The sequence below is a fragment of the Octopus bimaculoides genome, chromosome 20 (genome assembly GCF_046866305.1).
Source record: "Octopus bimaculoides isolate indiv1 chromosome 20, ASM4686630v1, whole genome shotgun sequence".
Taxonomy (NCBI): domain Eukaryota; kingdom Metazoa; phylum Mollusca; class Cephalopoda; order Octopoda; family Octopodidae; genus Octopus; species Octopus bimaculoides.
In genome coordinates this window covers 29522310-29531336 of record NC_142947.1, presented here as the reverse complement: position 1 = coordinate 29531336, position 9027 = coordinate 29522310, and the positions used below count along the sequence as shown (strand labels likewise).

At 40.5% G+C, this 9027-nt stretch overlaps 1 pseudogene; it reads right to left on the bottom strand.

The window, feature by feature from the left end:
* Positions 1-1906: 1906 nt before the first annotated feature.
* Positions 1907-3727, bottom strand: LOC149131662 (uncharacterized; annotated as a pseudogene).
* Positions 3728-9027: the final 5300 nt, after the last annotated feature.

The following is a 9027-nucleotide window of genomic DNA, read 5'->3' as shown; positions in this document are numbered from 1 at the left end:
GCACAAGAAAAGAGCAAAGATGGTAACCAATTGCAAACAGCAAGATGTGGTACAAAATGTGATAAGTCAAGAGAAAATAATTACAAGCAATATAAAAGGGGCATGCACAAAATTTTTTTGACAAAGTTCAATGGCAAAGCATTGGAATTGTTCAGCCCATGAAAAAACAATTGTCTGTCATAGGAAAAAGGGTTGTTAGATGTAAATAATTCCGATGAATTTTTGGGGCCAATGCACAGTGCGGCCTGTTCTCGTGACATAGAGTTTGTTCGTGTTAGGTTGTCGTGACGAAGGTGGAGGTGTAGGTGATGGCGTTGTAAAGGATCAAAGGTGAGCATGGCTGAGGTGTCATTGAAGGGTGTGGACACCTCAAAATGTGCCCTTTTAAGTCTGTTGATTGACACAGTCTCTGCCTGACCATTGATGTCAAGACTAAAAGTTTTGGGTGTGTGTGATAGCACATGAAATGGTCCTTTATAAGGAGGAAGAATCATCCCGAACAAAAACGTGAGTCCTTTTGTCAATATCCGGTGGGACATGAGAGGTAATAGACTGGTCACACGGATGCATGGGTGGAAGACTCGAGAAATACGAGTGAAGTTTGGTGACATACAACGTTGGATCAGGATATGATGAATTGTCTGCCACCAACATTGTACCAGGGAGTGCCAGGATGGTACCGTAAAGGAGTTCAGCAGAGGAGAAACCCAAGTCTGTTTTAACAGCAGTGTGACAACCAAGAAGAACGATAGGCAGGAATTCTGTCCAAGGCTACTGATCAGGAGTGGCACGTAGAGTGGACTTCAGTTGCCTGTGGAGACATTTGACCATCCCATTGAAAGTTGGATGGTAGCTGGTTGTACGAATGTGATGAACGCCTAGGATTCATGATAATTCAGGAAATAAGGAAGCTTCGAACTGGCGTCCACGATCAGTGGTTATTTTAGCTGGGACACCAAAGCGAGCAATCCAGTTAGAGATGAAACCTCGAGCAAGTGACTCAGCGGAAACGTCCACTATTGGAATGGCTTCAGGCCAACGAGAGAAACGATCAATGCATGTCAATATATAAGAGAAACCGTGACTGACAGGCCATGATCCAACCAGATTAATGTGGACATGGCGAAAGCAAGACTCTGGCAGAGAAAACTGTCCAAGAAGAGCACGAATCTGCCTGTGGATTTTAGAACACTGGCATTTCACACAAGAGCGTGCTCAATCAGTGATCATGCGATTCATATTAGGCCAGAAAAATCGAGCCATAATAAGCTTCACTGAGGCAGCGATGCCAGGATCTGACAGTGAATGCAAGGCATCAAAAACGAAATGCTGGTGGTTCGCAGGTACAAACGGTCTGGGAGAACCAGTAGCTATGTCCCAAAGGATTGTGCCTTTAGCAGACGGAAGTGGAAGATAGGAAAACTTGCAACAGGACAACTTTGTGGAAGTTAGATCTAATGTGTCCAGAGCTGGCTGATCCTTAACAATGGCAGTTAAATTGATTGCAGCAGGAGATGAAAGGAAACATGCCAGGGTCAAGTTTGATTATCAACGGTATGTTGTAAAATGGCACTGGCTGCAGAATCCAATTCATCAACTGTTAAAGAGGGATGAGCATCAGGAACAGAAGCTATTTCCTTCTTGATTGACTCAAAAGATAATGCCTCGGCAGATTGACTGATAGGAGCATCTCTTTTTGTATTTGCTTTCAATAATTGAGTCAAGGGAAGTAACTTGTCTACACATTTATGTAAAAGTTCAATTCCCAAAAAGTGACGCAGTTGGCATAAAGAAGTGGGCGGTGAGATGTGTTTAATTGCATCGACTTTGGAGGAGAGAAGTCAGATACCATTAGAGTCGATATAATGACCCAGGAATTCCAGAGATGTCTGTCTGAAAACACATTTTAAGTGCGAAGACGCTGAAAAAGTTGAGATAAGTGTTGGGGGTGATTTTCATGCCTGTCGTTAGTTATGAGCAAATCATCTACGTAAGCGAACACAGAGTTAAGTCCATGGACAGTTTCCTCAATAAACCTTTGGAATGTGCTCATTGCATTCTGCAAACCAAAACTCATAAACAGGAACTCAAAACTTCCAAAAGGAGTGGTAATGGCAGTTTTTGGAATGTCGTCAGGGTTCATCGGAATTTGATGATAAGCTCGGATGAGGTCAACCGTGGGAAAAATAGTACAACCATGCAAGTTTGCAGAAAAATCTTTGAGATTCCTTATAGGATAGCAATTGGGAACATTGACCACATTCAAATGTCTGTAATCCCTCACCGGGCGAAAGTCTGAATCTCCTTTCTATGCCAAATGTAGAGGAGATGCCCAAGGGCTGATGGAGGGGCAAATAAGGCTGAGTTGAAGCATATGCTCAAACTCAGATCGAGCCTTTTTGAGCCAATCAGGAGTGAGTTGCGGTGGACACGAAAAGATGGGTGGTCCAGAAGTAGTGATATAATGGTAAGTCGAGTGTGTGACTTTGACTGATTTGAATGTAGGATCCACCAGCTCTGGGAAAGAAGCCAAAAGGGAGTGGAACTGGTCACCAGCAATGGTGACAAAAAATGACGGGCTGAGAACAGCATTATTAGTAACCCGAGAAGGCGTAAACAAAGACATAGAATCGTCCACAAGTCTCTGTCGCCTGACATCTACTAATAAGTGAAAGTGGTTTAAGAAGTTCACGCCCAGAATGGGGTATGATAGATCTGCTATAACAAAAACCCACCTAAAATCCCTTCGAAGGTTGAGATCTAAGTGTAATGAGACCTGACCGTGAGTTTTTATCGGGGATAGATTCACCGCATGCAGGTTAATGGCAGATTGCTTCAGCTTGTCTGAAGTAAGATGCAAAGGCCAAATAGAACAGCTGGATCCAGTGTCAACCATGAATGATTTGTTAGACACACGATCCTTAAAAAAGAATGCACAATGAGATGAAAGATTGCAGGAAGAATTTGACATGCCCAAATCTTCCATATTTAGTTTCCCAACAGCTTGAACGAACAGGGCTGGATGCATCAACAGGCTTTGTCCTTGAATGTGGCATGGTACCAGCAGAGTTTGGAAACCATTGAGTAGAACTAGACGACCATGAATTGGAAGTGCTTCTGCTGTGAGGACGACAAGAGCTGGCGTATTCTCACCACAATGCGTCCATGTGACGTGCTAATGCATCGACTCTCTCCAAAATGTCATCATGTGATGAGGGAGAAGACTTTGTAGTAGTAGAGGAAGCTATTACGGGGTCCGAACAGGTATGGTGAGGTGTGGGCTGCACAATAAACTCTATGATCTTGTCTGCCATGGTGGCTATCTGATCGAGCAAATCGGAGTCAGCCATTGTGGCCAGTATCGATTGGATATTCAGCGGTAACCGAGAGATAAACAATTTCCGAAGCAGAGGATTGTCCTCAAGTGGAGTGTCACTGAGTTCAGGCAAATGATGAAGAAACTCAGATGGTGTCCTATCTCCCAGGTGTTCATCCTGCATCAGTGTCTGGAATTTACTTTCCACAGATTGACAGATGCATAAGTCACGTCCGGATGTGGGTCAGTGAGGAGATCTTTCACTGAGTGTGCAAGAGGTGCAGGCATCCCACAGTACAAAAGATTTAGCTGCTGTTGGTGAGGCACTGGATGGGCAAAAAAATATGCATCCAATTGAGCAAACCAAAGCATGACATCACCAGAGTACACAGGTAAGTTGGGAAGACTCATTTTGTTCAGAAGAGAGAAAAGAAAAGTATCAAAGAACCAACAAAAGTGTTGTTGAAATAGCTATGTGTGTGCAAAAAAATTTTTTTCTTAGCAAAATTTTTGAATTTTTTGTGTACTGTGTGCAACAATGAAAAAAAAAATTTTTCTTTTTATATTTGCCAAACTTGTGTTGCAGTCCGCTGGAAATAAAATGTTTGTGTTTTTTTTTTTTTCTGTTTGAGATGTCAGAAAATGGCGGGCAAACTGGTAATTCTTTTGTCTCAACATGTGAGGCAATACAAACATTGCAGTAGACAGGAATGATGACTGGAAGTTGATGGCCAGCTTGCTTGATGTGTCCTCCCGTTACTGCATTTGGTGTATTTACTGGTATCAAATGTTGACGGTCGACATTATGGGAGAAATTACTTCAAAAGGAGATTACTTGAAAGAATACCGTGTAATTCCTTGTAGGAAGAATGCATACTCAGCAACATAGAAGTTCGAGGTGAAGAACACAAATTCTTGAATGAGAGAAGATATTCTGACGTCAGGCCATTGATTTTTAGTTGAGAATGCAAATGAAGACTACCCTTCTGTCGATCGAGTAAGGCATCTGCAACGATAAAGCTTTCGGCTGTCGAAAATCCTTTTTCTGTCAGGATCACTATTTTATAATAGAATGGAAGGTTTGTGACACCTGTGGAGTATCTCCTTTTCCCATTATAATTATTTTTGTACCTTCAAGGATCTGGAATGTGAAGAAGAAGTTCACAAACAGAGTACAGTTCAATAGCCATTTATTTACAGAGTTGTCGTTCATGTGGTTTGCTCTCAGAGACCATCTTTATGGCAGTGCGTGGTTTGTTATAGCTCTGTACACGTGAGGTTCATTACCTCTGGAGCTAAGCATGTGGAGTTAGAGTGGAACAAGGTTTCCTTGTGACTACTGGCTTCACAGCGTTTCTCAGCATAACCGTGAGAAGGAATAAGAGAGAGAATGTCTTATTCTCCTGCTTAAATACTGGTTGCCCGTGAGAGCCTCGTTGTCATCTCGCAGGAAAGATCTCGTTCTTGTCTTGGACATGGTAATGGCTACCGGTGAGATCTCATTCAAAATGGCACTGGCTTCTTGTGCCTTGCTACACCTCTCTCTCAGAGTGAAAGGCAGATTATATGATGCTTGTGAATGAACTGCAATGCTATAGGGCAGTGAGATATGGGCTGTAAATATTGAGGGCATGCAAGGACTAGAAAGAATTAAAGCTAGTAGGTTCTGCTGAATGGCAATGTCAATGTGCATGTATGACAAAGTGCAAATATCTTGAGACAAATTGGGCATAAGAGGCATCAAATGTATTGTGGTTTGATTACATAATGTATATGGATAAGAACAGCTGCATGAAGAAGTGTTGATTGCTAAATGGGTATGGAATTCATGGAAAAGGGAGAAGCAAGAAAACATGGGATAAAGTTGTGAAAACTGACCTCGGGATGTTCAGTCTTAAGGAAATGACTAAAATAACTGGCAATTTATTGTGCTCAAAAAGAGCCTTCCATCCTTGCATAAATGAGGTCCTAAAAGCATATCATTAATATCTATGCACTCCCACTTTCTCAAAGGAGCTTGTCCTGTGAGTTACTTCACTTCACTAGTACTGGTGTCATGCAAAAAACACCCACTATGCACTGTAAAGTGGTTACCATTGGGAAAGGTATCCAACTGTAGTAACGATACCAAAGCAGACATTGGAGCCCAACACAATTTTATGACTCATTGGATCCTGCCAAACCATCCAAACCATGCCAGCATTGAATATAAACGTTAAATGATGAAGAGATGATGATGATGATGACGACGACGGCGCTGATGACGACGACAACAACGACAATGATGACAACATTATCTTCTAACAGTTCTGGATATGTCATCAGTTATGTCCCTGTGATCATCAAGTGTTTTGGGTCTTTCAGAAATCAGACACCCTCACTCAAGGTTGATCAAACTCTAGCTTGTGTCCATTTAGTACTACATCAGGTAGCCTTATCTTTTCCAGGGCTCACACCTCCTGATCCACAGCCACCTTGAAGCAGCCTCTGCTGTTTCCATAGCTAACATGATGACCTTCAACCCACTGGCCGGATTTTGAAGGCCTTGAGAGGGACTGTCCTGCAAACCCACTGTGTCCCACTTTAATGAAATCTCATTATCTATTACTTTGATATAACTCCACCAGCTCAGCATATTCAGCATATTTCATTCTCTTCCTCTCATTTGCCTTCTAAATATGGTCCTCCCAAGAAATGGGGACCCCTAACAGAATCACTAACTTAAATGTGTGTGTGTATTAGTGTATGTATGTATTAGTGAGTGTGTGTGGTGGTGTGTGTAAGATCAGTATTGCTAAATGGTTAAGGAGTTTGCTTTGCAACCATGAGGTTTCAGGTTTGATCTCACTGCATGGTATCTTGAACCAATGTCATTTTCAACAGCCTTGAGTTAACCCATACCTTGAAATTGGATATACAGAAACTGAGCAGAAACCTGTTGAATGAACTGTACCTGTGATTCAAAAGTGTAACCATATTACACACTCTATCTTACTGATTTTACTGTGTTGTGCTCAGTTAATTCAGTTGATTGAACAACTGAATCCTCATCATTAATTCTTTAGCATTCAGATTTATTGTCAAACTAGCAGTATAACCCAACGTTGTCCAGGTGTAGCTTATTATGCCATCTACGATAAGTCTTGCTAGGTGAAAATCAACTAAAAAAGAAAGCCTTACAACGAAAAACCCTTATGATGTAAATATGTTCATAATTCAAAAGACGATGAAATTAATAGGGAAAGTCTGAAGGCTGTTTTGCATAACATTATTAAGTGTATGTAAATTTCATCCATCTAATTGGTTATACAAATGCTTGTGCAAAACAACTTTTTGTGTTGCCCTGATTATACATAGCAGGGTAATCACTTTTCGCAGGAGCTAGGATGGCAATTTCTGATGAAGCAATTGCTGGCGATCTGTTGCTACACAGTTTTGCCAGAATTCTATCAGATTGGGCAGAAAGATGTTGATGCACCATTTTGCATTATGTTCAAAGTAGCTTCTGGAATGTGGTAAATTGCTGCAGTCTGTTGCTGTCTTTTTAAATCGGTTGCTTTCTTTCCCCAGCAAGCTCTCTTCTTTGGAGGCATAATCTATGAACATATTAAACAGAACAACAAAAGTTATAACAGATGGCAGGGTCGGTAGTTTTCATATTTCGGTAATTTTTCAGATTAACACCCGCATGATTACCCAACCCTAATCCTTACCCTAACCCTAAACCGTAACCCTAACCCTAACCCTAAACCCTAACCCTAAAACCCTAACCCTGACCCTAAAACCATAACCGTAACACTAACCCTAACCATAACCCTAAACCCTAATCCTAACTCTAACACCCTAACCCTGACCCTAAAACCCTAACCCTAACACCCTACATAAGCTCCATAGTTTGTATATTTACAAAATATTGAAGAACATGAGTTATATTGTAGTGAATACGTTTGAGAGAGCGAGAGCGAAGAGGGAGAGAGGGAGAGAGAGAGAGGGGGAGAAAGGAATAGAGAACAGGAGCAATGAAAAGAGAGAAAGATAGGAAGGGAAAACGGAAGACAGTTATAAGATAGCAATGCTTGTGCGTGTTTATATAAGAAACACACACAAAGTAAATCTTATATCTATAATGTTGATGTGTTTATGTATATGTTGTTGTCACAGATCATGTATGTGTGGTTGTGTGTATTTTTACATTTCTATGTTATGAAAAATATGTTAGGTAGAGGGATAGAAGAAAGATAATAACAGGTTTTTTTCAAGATTTCTTGCTAAAAGAGAAAGAGCTAGTTTCTAACCTAGATCCAATACTCCTTCATTGGAATTTTAGCAACATCAACAGGGTATTTGTGCATGTTTGTGTGTATGTATGCAATATTCAGAGTCAGTGCATGTGTAGATTTGCATAGTTTGTTTTATGTATGCATCCCAGTGCTTTGAACATGTAATCCGGGTAGGTTAGCTGTAAATTTCTTAATAGTTCAACATAGGTGCTTTATGTGTGTGTGTGTGTGTGTGTGTGTGTGTGTGTTTGTGTGTGTGTGCACGTGCATGTGTGTGTACATGTGTGCATGCATGTGTGTGTGCACGTGCATGCGTGTGTACATGTGTGCATGCATGCATGTGTGTGTTTGTGTGTGTGTCAAGGAATGAATGACTGTGTGACTCCTGATATTATTTGTCCAATTCTGTATTTTGTATTTTTCAGCTGCCACACTCAAACAGAACAAAACAGAACTTTTGAACTTTCAATCTGTCACAAGACTGGTGGAATTTCAATAATCTGCTGAGATCTATTGTTCTGTCTAGAGAAACAGACAGTAGCAATTTGATGTATAAAGAACTTGCTCTCTTCTGACTTTTCCTTTTGGAGAATTTACTTCTCAAAAGACATTTTGAATTGCTGGGCACTTTATTTGTTTCTTTCATTTATTCACCAGTTTCTGTGTTCTACTATTTTCACCAATTTATTCATTCTTTCACTCTCTCTCTCTCTGTATATATATATATATATGTGTGTGTGTGAATGTGTGTGTGTGTATGTGTGTGAGTGTGTGTGTGCCTATGTGTACATACACATATATATATTTATTTGTCTGTATGTACACACACATACATATACAAGGAAGAGTGCGTTTACTTTAACAGTCATATTCTCTTACTTTGGGAGATCTTGTAGTGTTAAATAATATCAGAGACTAACATGTAACTATGGACAACCTAAGCTGGCATATTTGAAAAATATAGTCAATATGGCCTGCTGAATGCACTCATGGATCCTTAGAAATTTCCAATCCAGAAACTCTGATAGAATCATCTTTCACTTCTCTGCATTTTTCAGGTTTCATCATCATCATCATCATCATCATCATCATCATCATCATCATCATCATCATCATCATCATCATCATCATTTAACATCTGTTTTTCCATGCTGGCATGGGTTAGATGGTTTGACAGGAGCTGGTAAGGCTGGGGGCTGCACCAGGCTCCATTGTCTGTTCTAACATGGTTTCTATGGCTGGGTGTGCTTCCTAATACCAATTACTTTATGGAGTGTACTGTATGTTTTTTTTTATGTGGTACCAGCACCAGTAATTTTGATGTGAATATTGCTGCCCACTGTCTTGTCTCCCTAGACAAAACAAAATATTATGGGAACTGAAGCATCCAAGAGATTACAAAAATAAATAAATAAAATGATGAGACATGCT